The 20335-nt window shown below is 41.6% G+C and overlaps 1 protein-coding gene across 2 annotated transcripts in view; it reads right to left on the bottom strand.

Annotated features, from left to right (window-relative positions):
* LOC110959998 (cytochrome c oxidase assembly factor 5) overlaps window positions 1-20335 on the bottom strand; it is a 523208-nt gene that overhangs the window by 88334 nt on the left and 414539 nt on the right. The gene's annotated exons all lie outside the window — the stretch shown is intronic.

The following is a 20335-nucleotide window of genomic DNA, read 5'->3' as shown; positions in this document are numbered from 1 at the left end:
GGAGAGGAAAGGGTGTTACTGTCAGCATCAGAAGAAAACCCACAGGCTTGTTTTCAAATCTTACAACGAGGGCTGAAATTAGTCGCCAGCAAACAGAAAAATATTCTTTATAAAGTATTAAAATAGGTTAAGATTAGACAATAGTGGCTTTTTTGCAGATAACTGATATCTGGGCTAATTAACTAATTTTCGGTACGATCACATATCTCCTGTGGTGGAATTAACACATAATTTACTGTGATGCTCCATTGGATGCATTCTCAGATGAAACACTGTCTGCCACCTATAGATCAGAGGGTCGTCTCTGTGCTTCTTCAGGCAGTGGTTGTGTCTTAGTAAAAACCCTCAGCATTACTTTCTGATTGTTTTATGATCTAAATTATTAGTCAGTTCACAAAGAAAGTAAAGAGCAAATACACTAGAAGCGTGTTTCTTCATAAATACTGCTGTCGTCTGAGTGTTCATAAAGGATGAGATAACAGCAGCAGGGGGTGCTGGTCCGGCTGCAGAAGGACAGATCTCATTAAAACGAGGAGGACGAGTGGCACAGCAGATACATGTGGAATCAAAGGCAGCGAATGGTGGATGCAGCGAGACGGATATGACAGATGGCGAGAGAAGAAAAAGAAGAATGTTTGATAACTTGGACCCATCTGCAGTGAAAGAATGATAAATGACTCCCATTTGCAGCTTCCTTTAGCAGCCTTCCCCGTGGGTCTCGCTGTGTCACGGTCTCGGTCGTGCCTCTTCATCCTCTGTGTTTCTGGTGTTTTTCCCTTTTTCCCTGTGTCTCCACTGCCCACCTAGTCTATCTTTTTTCCCTGTGAGTCGTGATGCTCCTCTGATTGTTCACTAGCCTACGTATCCGTCTATCATCCGCCCAGCAGCGTCTCAGCCCCGGTCATCCCCGGTCGCTGCTGCTCCGTCCGCCTGCTTGCTGCATTCCTCAGCCTCTTTGTACAACCAGCTTTCTGATCTTATTTGTTGTTTTGTCTTATTGGATTAACCCTGTGTTCTGCGTGCCCTCAGATCCTCTCCACCTCCGCCTGCTTTCCAGTCTGCTTATTTCTCCAACCTCCAGCCACCTGCTCAGGCTGCATGTTAGCAGGCCATCGCATCACAAAATACAGCCAGTAATGTTGTTGCAAAGAGTTTTTCTGGCTGACTCTCATCACTTCAAGAATGGTTGTTGCTAGAGGTACAGACCCGTACCCGTAGCCTGTGGCCTACGGATACGGCACTTTCCATTTGCCAATCAGATACGCGAGATCTGGTCACGTGACTCCCGGTAGACGCTAGAGCTACGGACCCGTAGCATCGGTACTACAGGTACGGACCCTAAACCTGACCCTAACACTAACCCTAACCTTAACCTTTGCTTACCTTTCAACAGTTTGCAGTGGTTAGCAGCTTCTTGACTCGCGAGACTCGCGTACGGTCCGTATCTGTCGGCAAATGGAAAGGGCCGTATCCGTAGCCCACAGGCTACGGGTACGGGTCCGTATCTGTAGACACTACCTTCAAGAATGCCGAATAGAAATCTAAGAGAGGATTTTGGAATCTGCTTTAAAACAGCCAAACTGGGAAGAACATCCAACCGGTGGAGGCCTGTGAAACGACGTCATCTTGGTGAAAATAAAACCTGTACAGGCTTTGAAACCTTTCAAATCAATCCTCAATGAAAATTCAGCTCCTAAATTCAACTTTCACAATTCACATTTGCCTCTCCAAATTCAAATTACTTGATTTAAATTCAAATTTTTATTTCAATTTTTCAAGTTGAGCAATGCAAGTTCAAATCTAAATCATTCTAACTCAGTTTCTGGTGACACTCATGTGATTCCGTATAACTCCTGCTGCAAACATGACTGAGAACACGTGCACAGATTCTGCTGGACTGTGTGGCAGTCACACTGCAGTCAGACTGAATCCTCATATGTGAACGTATAGGGAGGTAAGCTGAAGCTAGCTCAAAGGACAAACTGTGAAACTTTATTCTAGGCAGCGTTCTAGCTGTCACAAAATGCTTTCCACACTAAACGTGTACGTTCCCCGGGGCTCCATGGCTGCCGTCCCTGCTCTGTTTGTTGACAGCACTCAGCCGTCGACGGAGAAATCTTTTCCTCCTCATGTTAGGAGACGTTCTTCACAACTTTTAGGGACGACGATGACAAGTTTAAGAGTAGAAAATGCTGAATTTTTCTGCATTTTCAGCCAGCATGAGTGAGTAACCCAGAAGTATGGAAATACGTGGATGACCCCAGTCTTCCATCAGCTGTTGCAGAGCGTCATGCAACTGTGCACGTGTGGTGTAGACCCTGAAGGGGAAAAGCACTTTTTACACCTCATTAAGCTGCAGAGTGAAGATGGCTGCTGAGAGGCCAGACTTTCCTATAAGGACTCCGGTTATGTGCACGACTATAGGCTCCTTTTATGTCTCTATTCTGCGCTTTCTCATCTCCTCTGTCCTCCGTCCGCCCACCTGTGACCTGGAAGCCGACCTCAGCGTGGGATCTTTAAGGATGTCTCCATTCCTAAAATGCACCTCGAGGAGAGAGGAAGCTTAGTGGAGGAGCTCTGAGAGAAGATGTGCAGGTGAATGCTGGCATGATGCAGCTGTCATATGCAGGGCAGATGTCCATGATTGACCTGCATGGATTTATCATGTCATCAGGTTCACTACAATATCTTATTAAAATAACTTTCAATATAAATTGAATATTCAATATTTTAGATGAATTTTTCTGTAAAAATGCCATGTGATGTTTGGTTGCAAAAGTCCCACAATTATATATCGACCCTGTAACTGATGTCGCTTTAAAACAATAATTCTGACTTAAGGATGGCTCATTTCTCGATTCCTCTCTCCTCGTGCCTTTTTCGTATTTCCTCCACTTGTGCTTCAAGTGAAAGATTAAATAAGAAGAAACTAGGAGAAGAAAGGAATCGAGGATGTAAAAACTGAAACATAAGAAGAGAGTTGCTGCTTGTCTCAGATCAGCGACTTTCCAAAGTCAAGAAGTTATTGATCCAGTAAACCGCTTTACTTTTTATACAAATGAAACGAACAGGGCAGAACGGAGTAATTATTAAACTTCAGAGGTGCTGGCAGTTCATTTTCAAACGTTATGTAAGTAACCCAAGCTATCATCAGCTCTGAGGAGATCACAACGTTAAAACAACCTTCACATAAATGCAGCTCTTCCAAGACTAGGAAACCTTGAAACGTTTGTAGAAATGTTGTTCTGTGTAAATATTTTAGACTCTGAGGATGTTTAGTCATGAATAGCTTTTTAATTAAATCAATAATTGGTGTGTTTTCAGCGTTCAAGGTTCTCGAAATGCAGTTTGTTTCAAGCATCTTGGAGAAGTTTCCACAACTCTACTGTGGATTTAATCTTCTGTCTCCTCTTATGATCCCACACTGACTCCATATGATGATACTGTGACTCTCTGAGGGACAAATCATCTGCTGAAGGACTCTGAAGAAGCTGTTTGTGGCTCTGAGTGTTTGCTGTCGTCGTCATGCTGCAGAATATCCTCTGGACACCTCCCTGTTGGAGCTGTGAGATGGATGCGAATCTAAACATCTGAAGTGTTGTTACAGTTTTGTACTAAATAAAAGGCTATCCGACGTCCTTCACCTTGGCTGTTCTGTTCATATGTCTGTCTTTATCCTTTTCATTTCCTCCAAGCAGCTGTGGGATGTTACTAACTTTCTGTAGTTTGTGTTTTCTTCTCTGCTGGTATTTCTGGAGCTGCACAAAGCCGCTTCAGTCCAGTCTTTATGTGCTTTTGTTTGTTTCCCATTTGCCTCTGCTGTTTTGCTCTCTCCCCTTTAACCTCTCCTTAACCTGCTGAGGCAGACGCTGCTCTCTCTGAACCTGGTTCTGCCGTTAACAGAGTTCTGTCGCTACACTCATAAATATGGATGCTCTGAAGGATTTTCTGGGGTTTCCATGCTTCATTTTGTCGGGATAAACTTCCTTCATTAATTGGACTGTAGGGTCTGAACCTTAGCTAACGCTTTAATCACTTAATTTGTAAATTAAATGTGTAATTTTGTAGGGTTTTAACCATAATATTTAAATTGTTCAGCAGAACAAAACTGATCATAAATCACTGTGAGGCCTTGACTTAAATATTTCAGCTTGTTAGGTGGATTAAATCTGATTTCTCTGCAGTAAAGCCTTCAGCCGTTTAAATGTGCTACATTAAAAACAGTGACTTCACAAATTACACCAAATTACCTCAGACATGGAACCATAAAACACAGCGCGCAGCCCTGGTAATAACAGCACGGCCCGTTGGTACGTTCAAGTAAGAAACACTCAACTAAACTGGCTTTGTCTTTAAGGGACAGATCTGACAACTCCACAAGCAGGCAGGTTTAAATCCTCCAGAGACACTGGCCAGGTGTACCAGTTAATTAGATCATGATGATAAGAATGTCTGCCCAGCCAGAGAAAGCACAGGAACAAGGCCATGGAGCCAAAACACTCCTTAGTTTTTAGAAATATTACGGGAACGTCAACCAGCGGATCAGTTAGATCCAGACTGAAACACGTGGACATCGCTGGATAGATTCTCACCTGACTCTGATCAACCACTTACTCATTATATGTCCGGAATAAGTTCAGTAAAAACGGTAAACATTTCTGTCACATTGTCATTCTGACCATGTTCCGGTCCTGCCGTGGCTGGACACCCCCGCCTGGCTGATTTGTCAGCACCACGGCTTTTCAGCAGCCAGCCCTTAACTCTGTCATCTTTTTTGGACGACTTGGCTCTGATCTGCAGCGTGCACCTGCTCTGTGAAACACAAAGACAAGCTTTATTACCTAGAGAGAAACTGTAAAGCTCACTCTACCTGTTTGGTATCACATCTTATCTGCATGTTTCACTCTTTGTTTGGTGAGCTCTTGTCCTTTGAAGTAAAACAAACAGAAAGTTAATCAGAAACTTCCAGATTGTTCATGATTATTGTCATATGCAGTGGTTCCCGTTCATTTCTCTTCCCTCTGTGAATAAATAGCAGGTGAGAAGGGGAGAAAGTCATTCCTCTGGGCAAACATTAATTTTCTTGATCTCCTTTCTGCCTGTAACACGGTTTGTGGACATAACACCCAGTTCTGATATTGTCCTTGGTCCGATGGATTTCTGCCGGCGCTGCAGAGGAATCATAATTCTGGAAGTGCAATCAGCAGAAGAGGCAGGAGAGACGGGAGAAAAGAGGCACCAAATCTCACTGATATTCTTGGGGACGGTGCCAAACGCTCTGCTCAAGGGCTCCACAGCTATTCTCCAGCCGTATGTTCACATATTAAAAAGCTGAATATATTCTTTAATTTAGCTCCGGATCATCAGCTGTAATCATGGAGTGTCACTCTGGATGTAAAATTTTACCTAAGAATCATAAGAACCGTGTTGATATTCTCAAGTTTTCACACTTGTTCCATTTTCATTTGAACCACACCAGACTTCCACCAAGGTCAGCCGGCCTGATGAGGACATAGAGCAGCAGGAAGACAACAGCTCTCACCGAGACGAGAGGCCGTAATCAGAGAGAGCCAGGCTATAATCAAACACAGACCTCTCACAGAAAGCAGACAAAGCGTGACAAAAGAAGAAAAAAAAGCATAATCATAGCAACGAAGCGAGGAATTTGATAAAAAAAAAATACTTTCTGAAGCAAAACCTTTAATCATACGAGGACAAAGAAATGAGAAGGTGGATGAGAAATTAGAGGAAGGGAAAAAAAGGCAGACGGAGTGGGAGAGGTGGACAGAAAGAGGAGACAGAAGGCAGGATGGAGGTATTTTTACCGTCTTCTAATCAGAGCCAGAACATCTGATGTGGCCTGTTGCGAAAACGCCCTCTCAGTTAATCAGAGCGAAGAAACACGAGAAGAAAAAAATGTGGTTACTGAAGCCAGAGCGAGAAACTGTGGAAAGCCAGAGTCAAATATGCTGCATAAAGCAGAGGATTTGGTGTGTACAGCGCACGGAAATGAGGACAGAATTGAGTAAATTCTCCTCCTTACGTAAATCTTTTACGCATGAGAGATCCCTCCTGTAGACTTGAGGATTTAATAGGCGAGGAGGAGGAGGAGGAGGAGGAGGAGGAGGGATGCTTTCTCCCATCCTGTCTTCAGCCAGTCCAGTGGGCTGAGCGAGATCAGAGGGAGGGATGAGGGTGAGGATAAAAATCAAGCCTCCCTCATGTTTGCTTACATTTCAGGGAACATTCTGCCGCTCCCTCGCTCGGCCGTCGTTCTCCTCACTTTATAATCCTGGCGGCTGCAGCTGTCCTGTCTGACCGTTTTAATGAATCCCAGCAGATTAGCAGCGACAATTATTCTAATCCAAAGAGCACTCAGCTAAACCTGGTCTTCTCTCCATCCACCAATCAGCGTCAGCATATGGTCCACCTGTCGGACCGGTGGGAGTACAAACTACTGTCATTACAACCCCCTGGCAGCCGTGTGTCTGAATTATAGGATTGTTGTGAAAATGTGGCCAGGAGAGTTTTTGGCCCTGCCTGTTTTCTGTGACGAATAAACAGTTTCCTGCACCTTTTTTCTGGCTTTGATAAATATTCATCTTGCTGACGCCTGCGTCCTGCTGCAGTGCAGTGTGTTACAGATATTGATGAGCTGTGGGTCTGAGGATGCTCAAATCACACAGCAATCGGGCGTCATCATGGCTCCAGTGCCGGCCATCAGGGCAGACTCAGCACTCAGGTACAGCTTCGCTCCATTTCTGACTTGTCCAGCCATTAGTGAAGGCCAATGCACAGAATGATCACCGTTTGTCGTTTCACCGCTGATGGGATGCCCGGTGATGTTTTCCAGTAAGTGGTGGGACGGAGCAGGGCTTTGCATGCACTAACACACTTGCACCCAGTGAAGCCCAACGGGAGTGGGACGGTGCAAGCCTTTAACTGCGTCCTGGGGGCTGGAAAGTGGAGGTTATTATCCCAAGAATCATGACAGGAATCAATAACGCGCTTTTGTCCTGCGAAATTTCACTCTTCCCATAAGGATCCTTCTGTTTCTGCCTCTCTCTCTCTACTCCTCTGCTCCTCTGAGGGGAACGAGTTAAAAGCATAATACTGGGAGTACTTGAGTGCTGAGGATTCCTCTTGAATGCTAAACAGGCTTATCAAATGGCACACTGCAGAACGGGATCAGAGGTACTGATGGGCAGTGAGAAGCTGAACAGACATCTGACAAACCCCACAGTAGAAACCGTCATTTAAACACAACCTAGTCAGGATTTTGGTGAAGTATGTTGTATTCATGAACAAATTAAGCGTTTTGTCTTGAGTTAACATTTTCATCTGTAGATAGGATTTCTGCAGGTTTTTTGTTTTGTAATGCGTTGTTGTAATGTTTCTTTATCATCTTCCACAAAATGATTCACTTTTAAACATTTTATAGCTATTTTATGTTTTATAAAAGGTAGATTAACGATTACAAATATAAAAATTTGCTTTTGTCTTTCAGTACTGTAGAAGAAAAGTGGACAGGTTGGAGTGGACTGACTGAAATAATCCAGCACCAACCTTCAAAAGACAGACACTTGTGGCTGACTCTTTTCTCATGAGCCTTGATTAGCGACGTTCGCTAGCTGCTGCGTGGACGCAACGCTGGCCTGAATACGGCCGTCTGCACAAAAGACTTCTGTTGATTTGGGTTCTGTGTTACAAGTTTTCCTGCTCATGACGACGGTACAGGACTGCATTTTATATAAGTCACCCATTTAAATTGCATAACGGCTGAAAGTCATGCATATTTTAGGGCACATCCGCTTTGAGTAAGCAGTGGATGTCGTCAGAGGACAGTCCATGGCCCAGACACGTCGGCCCGCTGCACTATTTTACCAATTTTTTTTTGATAAACTGGGAATTATGGCTCTTTTTGACACAATGCTGCTCGGTTCAGTGCAGGTTCAGAGGAGTCAGAAGGCTCAGCCAAAACAGTCTGTTTTAAAACTTCTAGCAGGACTACATTTGTAATCTACATGAGATTTATACCTCATGCTAAAGTCATCTTGTAGTGATAAAGGAAGTAACAAAAGGGGAACACCCTAGTAGTCACTGTGAGTCAAGTTTATCTAGTTTTATTAAAAGACAGGAAATGAACACAAATTTATCAACCGAGACTACACAAATATGAAGAAGTGAAAGCACAAGATGGTCCTCAAACCAAAGAAATGAATACAGACAGTAACCTCTAGCAGGTAGAACCACACTTCTCTTACCTGTTCTAATTAAAAACTCAACTCTCTGACTCAAACAAAAACTAAACAAAGAAGAAGTGTTCTTATCTGGCAGCCAACGTCTTTTTGCAAACTACCAGTTGTCTTAAGGCAAACCAAAAAGAGTCCCAAAACTAGTCCCGTCTCATTCCATCAAACAAGCTCATCATAAAGCAGAAACAAAGAAACTGTCGACCACACAGCTGCCACCAAACGACAGACGCCTTTGAACCGAGTGTGGAGATGATTAGTGTTGTTGAATCCAATTAGATGATTCGGAGGAGGAGACAGGACAGCGTGGACAGAGCAAGAACGTATTCTAACACAAGTGGGTTCAAAGAAACAAGTAATACCTCAGTTAGGGGAGCTTTAATCAGGCGGCGGAGGTACTGAAGGGAAACACAAAGCTCTGTTTCCACAACAAGCTGGCTGACTGTTAAACTACTGACTGCACATGAAGACCCCAGTCACACCTTACACGTCTGCTTGGATGGAAATCTGCTTCCAATTCAGACCTTTCTCTCAAGGTAGTTGCGAGAGGTACGGACCCGTACTTTCCATTTGCCAATCAGATCGCAAATCTGGTCACGTGACTCCCGGTAGACGCTGGAGGTACGGACCCGTAGCATCGGTACTACAGGTATGACCCTAACCTGACCCTAACACAACCCTGACCTTAACCTTTGCTTACCTTTCAACAGTTTGCAGTGGTTAGCAGCTTCTTGACTCGCAAGACTCGCGGTACGGGTCCGTACTGTCGACATAATGGAAAGTGCCGTATCTGTAGGCCACAGGCTACGGTACGGGTCCGTATCTGGTAGACACTACTTCTCTCAAACTCTCGTTACAAAATGCAGACTAGTGTCCTTTCAGTCATCAGCTTTTCTTACTTTTGTCCTGATTGGAGCCTTGTTTCTGTCGGCTGGATAAGTTGTCATTCCATCATTCAACTGCTTTGAACTTTAACGGAGAGTTCATCCATTCTTACATTAAGACCATGGAATAATGTGTTATTTATAGTCTGTCTTTGGGGTAAATCATATTCCACTTTTGTGTGTGATCTCTGATTCTCTTTTCCCAGAAGTCATAATGCAGATTTGACACTTGTTTGTCCACATCCTCTCTAGCTCCCTGCTAAGGTTAGCTGTCCCCCACTTCACTCATGCTCACTTTGCGCTAAATTCCTCTCAGTCTTTTGATTGTGATGCTTATGTTTTCATCAGTCTTCCTATCTTCTGCTATATGTTCACTTCTGATTCTTTCTCCCATTTCTCTTTTACTTCGTTATCTACCATGGTGAGCTTCTGCAGTGTTTTCATTCACTGCGGTTTGTGTTTTAAAATCAGATGTGTGTTTGCTAGTTCTTATTGCTGGAATGTGTTAATCTAGATTAGAAAGTCTGTAATTAACACTAGCCCTCCTGTTGTCTCATTTACAGGAACAAAAAGATATGTGTTCTTTGTCTGAAAATAAATCCAAAAATTCTGCAAAAAAATCCCCAAATTTCTGAAAATTTGCAAAACCTTCAGGAAGAAAATTCCAATAATTCCTTAAAACTCTCCCTTAAAAGTTTTATTAAAAAAAAAAAATCCACCAAATGTGGTAAGAAAATTCCTGTAGATATTTTTAAAAAATGAGTAAAAATCTTCCAAAAAAACTCCTATAAATATCTAAAGTGATATATATATATATATATATATATATATATGTATAAGAATAAAAATCTTCCCACCTGTACTCAACATTTTTTTTAATTAAGAGGAAAAAAATTATTCTTTAAGAGGGCTTTAGAAGTAATGTGAAATACAGATGTTTTCCATATTTGGGGTTATATTATGGGATGATTTAGTGATGATGTGAAACTATGTAGATCTGTTTAGTTTCAAAAAAGCATTGAAAGGCAAAATAATTATGGACTACAATGTAAAAAGACTGATATGTGACACGATTAAGAAGAATAATTCAGAGTAAAATCTTGTTTTTTCTTTTTGTCTTTTATTTCTTGTATTACTGATATGCTGGGTTATTTTATTTTATGGATTGTTGTTTCAGTACAGAGCTTGTAAAATTATTTCTTTTTATTTTTCTGACAAGAGGAAGGGAAGAGGAGAAAAGGAAAAAGGAAAAAAAATGTTCAATGTAAGAATGTAAAAGGTGAATGCAGACATATTTTTCTCACAGTGGGACTGAGACCAGAAAGTGGAGAAATGAGCCCAGAGAAGCAGAGCAGCAAAGCCTCTCCTTATCTGGCTGCAACACAGAGCTAAAACAACGTTTGTCAGTCATCCATCACAGTAAATTTAATTTCTTCTGGTTTTAGACTCTTGGCCAGACAAAAAATAAAACATTTAAATGTGTCGGCCCGAGTACTGGGAAATTATGATGCTGGCATTCACCCTTTTCTCAAACTGAGACCAAAAGACTCAAAAATTAATTGAGAAAACAATCTGCACTTTAATCAATAATGAAAACAGGAGTCAGCCGTGCCCTAAATTCCTCTCAGACACTTTGAGGATTGGATTTTTAAGCAGCTCTCTTATTTAGGTCTCTGATATATCTTTAAAAAAAACTAAAAACTAAAAAACCCACAACTATTGATTGGATTTATTCACCAGTTTGTTCATTATGGGATGTATTTTGAATACTAGCATGAATAAACCTGCTTAACATTCAGGGCATGTATGTTGTGTGATGCTAACAAAATTATAGTCGTACGCTGATCACACACACACACACACACACACACACACACACACACACGTACTTCATGTGTGCACCACTCTGCCTACACAGCTCCTGTTTGAAATCAAATAAGGAGCACAGTGTTGCTGTGGGAGTCAAAGTCCTGACTGATTGTGTGTGTGTGTGTGTGTGTGTGTGTGTGTGTGTGTGTGTGTGTGTGTGTGTGTGTGTGTGTGTGTGTGTGTGTGTAGTGGCAGAACTATTTCCATCCTCCATTTCTGCTGTAATTACACACAGCAGTCTTGTCCGTGAGCGATGCTAAATAACAGCACAATTCAGTCTGAAAGACACAAACCAGAGTTCAGATAGGGAGCTTTCTATCTTTCTACTCCCCCTCTCAGCTTTCACCCACAAACACACACAAATACACACAAACACACACAAATACACAGCAGGACTCTGGCACTGTAAGAGAACCACAGCATAAAGATTTAATGAAACTGTAGGGGACGTCGTCTGGTGGGGTTTAAATGTTTAAATGCTGCTATTTCTTGCTGCTACAGGGGGAAATGCAGCTTCCTGTGGTAATCCCTGTGTCAATGGTCTTCTTCCTGCCACAACAGTTTCCCTCAGGCATAAATACATCGATGTCTGTATGATATAAGCTTTGCATAACCCCAGAGCCGCTAATGCCGACTGCTACAGGGGCTGAAGATGAGCAGCAAACTTGGGGGGTTGAAGAGTGCAACGCAAGAACAAACATCAGGAAAATAAAGAAACAGGCGGAAACAGAACGTTTGAGCAGAAAAAGAGCTGTTTAAAATGAAAAAAAAAGCCAATTAACCCCTGAGGGTGGTGAGCCGAGTGCTGCGAGCGATGAGCCACCTGTTCCTCAACGAGTGGAGCGCCTGGAGAGGGGCATTGTGGGTAATATGGCTGCAGCAGCACGGGACTAGGGGCTGCCTCGGAGGAAACCTGGCTCCAGGCTGAAATTAGCATCAAAGAAAACAGCGGTCCTGACGTAGAATTTAGCTGACAGCCAACGCCCACTCACACTCAGCAGCTTCACTACGACAGACACGTTCACAATGTGATGCTGAGCTGGAATCCAGGCTGAGCATCCGTAAAGGAGGCCGTCAGGACGTCCAAAGGCAGACACAAGGAAAGGAGTGCAGCTGAGCCGAGCCTTTAGCCGCCACCAGACCGTGTGTTACTCATGCTGTGGTGACATGAATCTGCTCAGTCCTCATGATGTCAGCCGTTACATTTCAGGGTAAAGTACCGGTTTAAGGTTGTAATGGTTAAATCTCCAGGAAATGATGTCCTCTGAAGTAATGGAAACAGGACTGCATGTGTGTGGGCTGATCATTGGGTAATTCCATCGTCAGAGGCAGTAAAACCCGCCGACCGCTTCTCTCCACATCTGTCTGCTCAAACAACCACCAAAAAGTACAACCATGAACCCCTGAGTCATCCTGCAGGTCAAAACTGACCCATTTAAAGTTTGAAAATGTGGAAAAAATATATATATTTTCACAGTGAAAGCTTCCACATTTTCAACATTTTTTAACATTTTTTGGTGGAAAAAAATAAATGTTAAAATAAAAAAGTTTTTTAAGAACATTCAAAAAAAATCTACCAAAATCCAACGAACTTAGCTGGATTTTAGCTGATTTTTTTCTGAATGTTCTTAAAGAAAATCTTTTTAATGATATATATGTAATCACTTCAGATATTTTTAGGATTTTGTTTGAAGACTTTTACTCATTTGTTGAAAATGTTTACAAGTTTTATTTTTTACATTTTTATTTCTTGGCAAATAAGTTTTTTTTAATAAAACTTTTAAGGGAAACTTTTAAGGAATTTTCTCCTGAAGGTTTTGCAAATTTTTATAAATTTGCGGAATTTTTTGCTGAATTTTTGGATTTTTTCCAGACAATAGAACAAAATTTTTCGGTGCCATGAATGAGGACAACAGGAGGGTTAAAAAAATATAACCATGAGCGTAGAATTGTCTGCTTGCATGTGACAGTTCAGTTCCTCTGATGTGTTGACATACGTTGAACACGGTTCACTATTTATAGAGCTGTCAGAATAGTAACGTGTTCCAGGGACAGACACACAACAAAGACAACACACAAGAAGGTTCTGTACTTAAGGACCGGTGTCTCCTACATACAGTATATGCAGCCTCCTATGAGAGGGAAATATCGCAGTACAGTTAGGACACATAGAGGTACTTAAAATGATGAATTATTACTGATTAAAAGCCCTGCATGCCCACACAGGGGTTTGTGTTGTTGTGGCTCAGGCTGAAGTCATGCAAAGCTCTGCTGGGAACTAACAAACTCTACAAACTAACAGAAATGATAGCGTAGAGCTCAAATGAACTAAGAGCAGATTAAAAGCTCCTGCACAGTCCTGTGAGTTCCTCTAGTTAACTCTGGTGTCGTCCTGCAGGTCAAACTGACCCGTTTTAAAGTTTGAAAATGTGGAGGAAAAAAAATCTATTTCCACAGTGAAACTTCTGATGTCCACATTTTCAACATTTTTGGTGGAAAAAAAAAGAAATCTTAAAAATGTTTAAGAACATTCACATAAAAATCAACCAAAATCCATCAAGATTTCTCTGGATTTTGGTAGATTTTTACTTTGAATGTTCTTAAAGAAACTACTAGAAGTTTTACTGATATGGAATCAGTTTAGATATTTTAGCATTTTTGGAAGATTTTTAATCATTTTTTGAAAATATTTACAAATATTTTCTTGCCAAATTTGGAGGATTTTTTTGTAAAACTTTTCAGGGAAATTTTAAAGTAATTATTGGAGTTTCTTCCAGAAGGTTTTGCAAATTTTCAGAAATTTGGGGAACTTTTCTGCTGAATTTTTGGATTTTTTTCAGACAAACAATGTTTTTTGGTGCTCGTGCATGCGGACAACAGGAGGGTTAAGCAGATGGGACCACGCGTGTTCAGGTTTAAGAATGACCAAACCGTTCATGAAACAGCGTAAACTGGCTTCTGATCGAATCTGAAAATGTATTTGTTTTTTGTTTCATCTACATAGAACTCCCTGAACAGTGAGAGAGGAATTACTGAATAAAACATTCTACAAATTCATAATGTGTTGTCATTATGCTAAAACCAGAATCGGTTCCCTCTGAGGGTACAGCTTTCCACACGTGACAAACTGTGAAAGCATTTGCATTTCAGAGCAGAGCTGGTGTCCTCTGTGTGCTGCCGGTGGCCGCTCAGAGAGCCCTGAGCTGCATACAGTCATATTAGCAGATCAATACCATGCACTTCCTGTGATCATTACAGAAGGTTATTACCCTGTACCAGAATAGATCCACGCCGCTGCACCCTAGCAGCTATAGATCCTGCACAGGCTTGGTGCACAAATGCATCCAGAACATGAATCACATTTTCAAACTGCAAAGACAGACGCAGACAATGCATCTTATTCAGAAAGGCGTGGAAGTGAAGCTGCTGGAAATCACTGCATTTCAGGGCTTTTAATTTATGGGCAACACAATAAGGAGAACAACGAGTACAAAAGGAGGAGAACAATAGTGCTACTGTTCAGAGACAAATAATGGATAAAGGCTGGCGTGGTGCAGCTGCTGCAGACTACAGTCAGCGCGGTGCTGCTCTCTAGTGGTCAAACAACAATGTGAACTGTTGTCCGTTTAAAAAAAAACTGCACAATCAAAAGGCTGCTGCATAGGAAGAAAAACATATCTAGAAAACATTCAGAATGTCACAATTCAGCGTTTCTTGTTTCTTTGGCTGACTGGAAGTACAAAACTCACACAAAGAATCAACCAGAGCTGAGAAGCTGCCATCATCTGGAACCACAACAGTCCACTGACAAAAGAAAATGTTTCTGGAGCTTAGCAGAGGAGACAAAAGCAGGAGGAAGCTGTTCCAAAGAAACCTGATTGCAGGGAGAAGCAGCTAAAGCACCAATTCATTTACTTCTCTGTACACTTGAAATGCACCAACGGCTATTAGAATTTGGCAGAAAGGATCTTTGTGTATTCATGTGTGTTAATCCATCTACCCAGAATGAAGGAATGTAACCAGACAAAAAGCAGCTATCTTCATGTGAGGCTCAGTGGTTTCTCTAAATGTTCAGCATTTAGAATAGGCTCTCAACATTAAAACCACCGACAGACAACATCCATCCATTCTCTATACACCGCTTTATCCTCACTAGGGTCATGGGGGGTGCTGGAGTCTATCCCAGCTGACTCTGGTGAAGGCAGGGGACACCCTGGACAGTCTGTCACAGGGCTACATATACAGACACACATTCACACCTACGGACAATTTAGAGTAACCAATTAACCTCAGCATGTTTTTGGACTGTGGGAGGAAGCCGGAGTACCCGGAGAAAACCCACGCATGCACAGGGAGAACATGCAAACTCCATGCAGAAAGATCCCAGGCCCAGGCCAGGATTTGAACCGGGGATCTTCTTGCTGCAAAGCAAAGTGCTAAACACTAACCCACTGTGCAGCCCCGACAGACAACATTTTACTGAACATACTTTGATGCTGTTACTTTGGCACACTGACAGCAGCAGGGGAATGTGTCCTAGCAAACCAGACAAACTGCTCAGGAACGGCTCGAGGAACACGACAAAGAGCTCCAAACACTGACTCCAAACCTAACAGATCAGATCCAGAACAAGCCGGTCCTCAAACATCCAACCTCACAACCTGCAGAAACTAACCAGGGACCTGCTGTCAGCAAGATGGGATTCTTTGTAGAGATTTTCACGTTATTCCAGAGAACATTTTTGAAGTGTGACTCCACCTAGTGGTGAAACAGCGTGTGGCGTAAACGTGATCATTTAGAAGAGGATGCCCACTGAAGGACTGTAACTCCTACATTTTTGGTCAGAACACGGTATGAGATGGGATTTTATTTTGTACTGACATTTTGTTGAGGTTTGTGTTTTTTTTTTGTGCTGACAAAAAGCTTGTGCCTGCATCATTTACTTCATATTAGTTTTTGATGTGTTTGCTGTGGCAAAGAAGACGATAAATACGGGTCAAACATCAGCTGGAGCGTGGCTTATCAGTACCAGAAGAAAACCTCACAGGCACCGCTACAGAACCCAGAGGCATTTACACGATGTCAGACAGATGTTTTAGTCTTTACCAGTGAAGCTGCTAACGTGGATGTAATGTTCAGCAGATTCATTCTGTCATGCAACATTTACCAGCCATCATTAAACACAAAGAGCAGCTGAGGCTAAATTTAATCAACTAATTTGTGCAAAATATTACATTTTGGCCTGTTGATGGCACTAAATAGGAGTCATGATGATCACAACTGATTGAGTTAATTATCATTCAAGAGGCTTCAAACCAGAAAAACAATCATTTTTTCAACCATCTCTGAGTTCGTTGCTTAAATACATAAAGATGCTCCAAACACGTACAAACGCCCACAAACTCTGCAGCTTCAATTCAAAAGAGCTTATTTTTACTCATCTTTTTTTATTGATTATGAAATATTTCAGAATAAATGAGCACCATTCAGTGTGTGCAGACACCTGTTCATTTCTCACCTTTTACATCACCTGAACTACAATTAAAGACAGAAAAAATAAGAGAGAACCCCGAACATAACATGAGATAAGTGTACAAAAAGTCTTATAAAAATATGTAAAAATGAGAATAAACACATGAGCTGAAACAAACAACCTATGTACAGTATTTAATTAGCAGAGATAGTTGTTGTTAGTGACCTATAGGTGGCACTAAAGAGCTGAACCTTCAGCTGAAGTTCTGAATCTGACACCTCAAGTCTGCAGAGATGGAAGAAAAACAAGGATTTCAAGCAAAAATATCTTGACAAACTGAAAAAAAAACACAGAAAAATAACATTATACAGCATTTGAAAAAGTGTTCAAACTGTACATCTGAACATGAACCTCCTGTAATCCGTCAGTGCAGAAACAAAGCAGCAAGGCCTTTACAGACTTCAGCTCTTGACATTTGAAGACGTCTGCGTCCGTCACAGCGACTTTGAATGGTTTGAAGTGGAAGCAAAGAGAGCTGCTTCCTCCTCAGATCATGAAGGACTGAGTTTGTTTGTAGTGTTTGAGCTGTGGACGGCACAGAGACGACAACGAATCACTTCCCTTCATTAGCTGGGACCACAGTTATCTGGAACTTATCAACGGCGTTTAATGACCGCCCCAAATTCATGCAAGCAAACCCAAGCCGATAACAGAAGCTTTGATCACTCACGTTGCGGGTGGGAGGAGGAGGAGGAGGAGGAGGAGGGTTGTAGGACTTGGAGCTGAGGGACAAACAGGGACAGTTCATTACCTGATAATAACACATTTACAGGCAACACGGAGAGAGAAACGAGAGAGAAAACACTCACCTTTTTGTTTTCTTGCTCTCTGTTCAAAGAAACAGCAAAGGAGAAACGATCAGAAGGCGTTGGTTCACGTGTTGGACGTTTATCTCATCATCTGTGGTGACTGCTAGCTTTCTAACAATCATTTTACTTTGTTTTGGTCTCTGCCAGCTCCTACCTACTAAACACCCCACTGCCCTTTAAAAGCAATGTTCAGCATTAATCCAATAAACTGCACTGAGATGAGAGAATTAGTTTTTACAATCAAAGGTACTGATTGGTGGCACAAACACAGGCTTTATAGTATGGAGCAATCATAAAAATAAAGTTGCTCCAAGCAGTTTTCTGACATAATTTTAAAGGTTTTTGGAAGCGTTATGTACTTACCATAAATGAACACTTTTTTTAAAAAGTGAAAACGTTGTTTCAGGGACTTGAAATCCTGACATCATGATATAAACAAAATACTACAAAATCAGTTAATTAAGTTACTTAGTCTGAAATGAGTTTTAAATCAACCAGTGCAGAAATTTGCAGTTTAAGCTACAATCAGTATTCAGCTGACAGTCATTATCATGTCAAAAGAATCATCAAAATAAATGTCTGCAGTTAAAATATTCCTCCAAATGACCACATTAGACCTTAATCTAAGTGGTCAGAACACCTTCCTGTATTCCTGTTTACCAGTTACTATCAGCTGGAACGTGCTGCTATCAGCGATGAATCTTTTAGGTTTATCAGAGCATTTTACCGGCAGTAACTTCCTGCTGCCAACTTCGATAAGACGTGCAGTAAAACAGTAAAGCTGAGAGCCGGAACATGCAAATGAACTAGCTGGAAGATGTCTGAGTGAACCCGAGTAATGAGGAAACGGCTAATGCAGGACTTTGACAGTACTGGAGCATTTCTGACACATCTGCAGGTTAGCACGCCTTTTTCTGATCCTCTGATCAAATCATGCTTTATAGTTGAAACTTCTGCACGTGGTTTTAGAATGTAGCCAAAGCAGAAACAGATTCTTTTAAACAGGAAGAGGAACAAAGCTGTCAAACCTCAATATTTATAGATAAGTATCTTCATATTAGGGTGTTTTTTTTTACAGTGTACCGATACTGACCATAGGTGTTATATTTAAATAATGAAATATCATGAGACAAATGCACAAATAAGTTTATCATAAATAATCCAGCACCAAAATGATCTGGTTGACACTCAGCATGCAGGATGTTGTTAGACAGACTCTCTTCATCTACAGACTCATATTTAAGTGTTACTTCATTCAGAAAACACACCACAAAATGAAACAGACTCATAACATTATTTTTTTAAAACATTATGATAATGTTAGTGTGAATTCTTTAAGCCACAGTCATCGTGTCACAATAAAAGGACAATAGATCACAATTAAAGCACATTACAAAAAGCACACAGAAGGTAAAGGTCAGTGGTCCTAAGACTGCTCCACTTTTAAGGGGAGTTTGAGGCTTGGTAACTCACAGTCTGACAGGCAGATTTTGTCTAAAACACACGTTTAAAATGGCTCAGATGTCAAATTAATCTGAAGTTAACTTCCTCTCTGGATGAATCTCCGTTCCCCGTTTAAACACCAGAGGGTTAATCTACAACTGAGGGACTTCTGGAGTACATGGAAATATCTGCATACATTTTTATTAAAGTTAAAAAAAATAATGTTTTTATGTTCATTATGATCATGTCTTTATAAATCCCATCATTATTTATTATGGAAACAATCACTTATTAATAAAAAATGACTGGATATCACTAAAAATATCACTAAATAACGTCTTGAATTTAACAACCAACCACTTCTAATGAGCTAAACAATAATAAAATGAGCTGATTCACAATAATATTGACCCAAAAATAATACCTGCTTGCTTGTCTGATCTATATTTTGTACATCAGTAAGCAGAGACTCTTGTTCCCTGCTCAGCAATGGATCACTAATGTGTACAGGAAGGATGTGTGTTCATGCTTTCAGGGCTCAGACGTAAAATCAGTGTTATGTGACAGAACACTGAGCAGCATCTACTCACTCTTGCAGCAGCCTCGGCGGCGCAGACACAAACACAGATGCAGCAGACAAGGACGAGCACCACGAAACCTGCAGCTGCTGCTATCAGGATGCCATGTTCAGAGATCTGGGAGAGAGGGCAAAGAGTTCCTCTCAGTGTTTGATCAGGGAAACATGATCAATCGATCAATCAATCAATCAATCAATCTGTGTTGTACAGCACTTCTCATACAACTAAAATGTAATACAAAGTGCTTTAAAATAGTTACAAACATTACAAGAAAAAACACAGAAAGCCTTCACTCCATCCTACACACACACCACACACACACACACACACACACACACACACACCACACACACACAACACACACACACACACACACACACACACACACACACACACACACACACACACACCACACACACACACACACACACACCACACACACACACACACACACACACACACACACACACACACACGGTGCTGAGGATCGTATAAACGCCTCCATTGGGTCGTCCACACTGGGAGCAGTTACAGGCCATGACTACTGGAGGCGCCGGCACCCGGACCCGCCGACCCTGACAGACAGGAGGAGCCCCACCGAGGGAGGGAAGCCCCCATCCAGCCCCAATGGGACAGCACCTCCAGCAGCGACCAGACACAGCCCCCAGCATGGAGGAGCCTCTGAGGAAACACTGGAGGTTAAAAAAACTGAAAGCTTACAATATGAGATTGAATGAAAGGCCTGTTAGTAAAATAAAGTGAACAGATACAAGAGTAATAATGCAGAAAATAATAAATAAAGCAGATTCAATGATCTAAAACTAACAGGAAGATAAACTGCAACAACATATAACAAGACAAAACCTGACAAGAATGTAGGAAGAACTTGAAAGGTCAGTTAAAAGCCTGATTAAAAAGGTGAGTCTTTAACCTTCTTTTAAAAACATCAACAGTCTCTGCAGTCCTG

Source organism: Acanthochromis polyacanthus, chromosome 14 (assembly GCF_021347895.1).
Source record: "Acanthochromis polyacanthus isolate Apoly-LR-REF ecotype Palm Island chromosome 14, KAUST_Apoly_ChrSc, whole genome shotgun sequence".
Classification (NCBI taxonomy): domain Eukaryota; kingdom Metazoa; phylum Chordata; class Actinopteri; family Pomacentridae; genus Acanthochromis; species Acanthochromis polyacanthus.
Note: the sequence above shows the minus strand (reverse complement) of the source record. Positions and strands in the feature narration are given on the sequence as shown.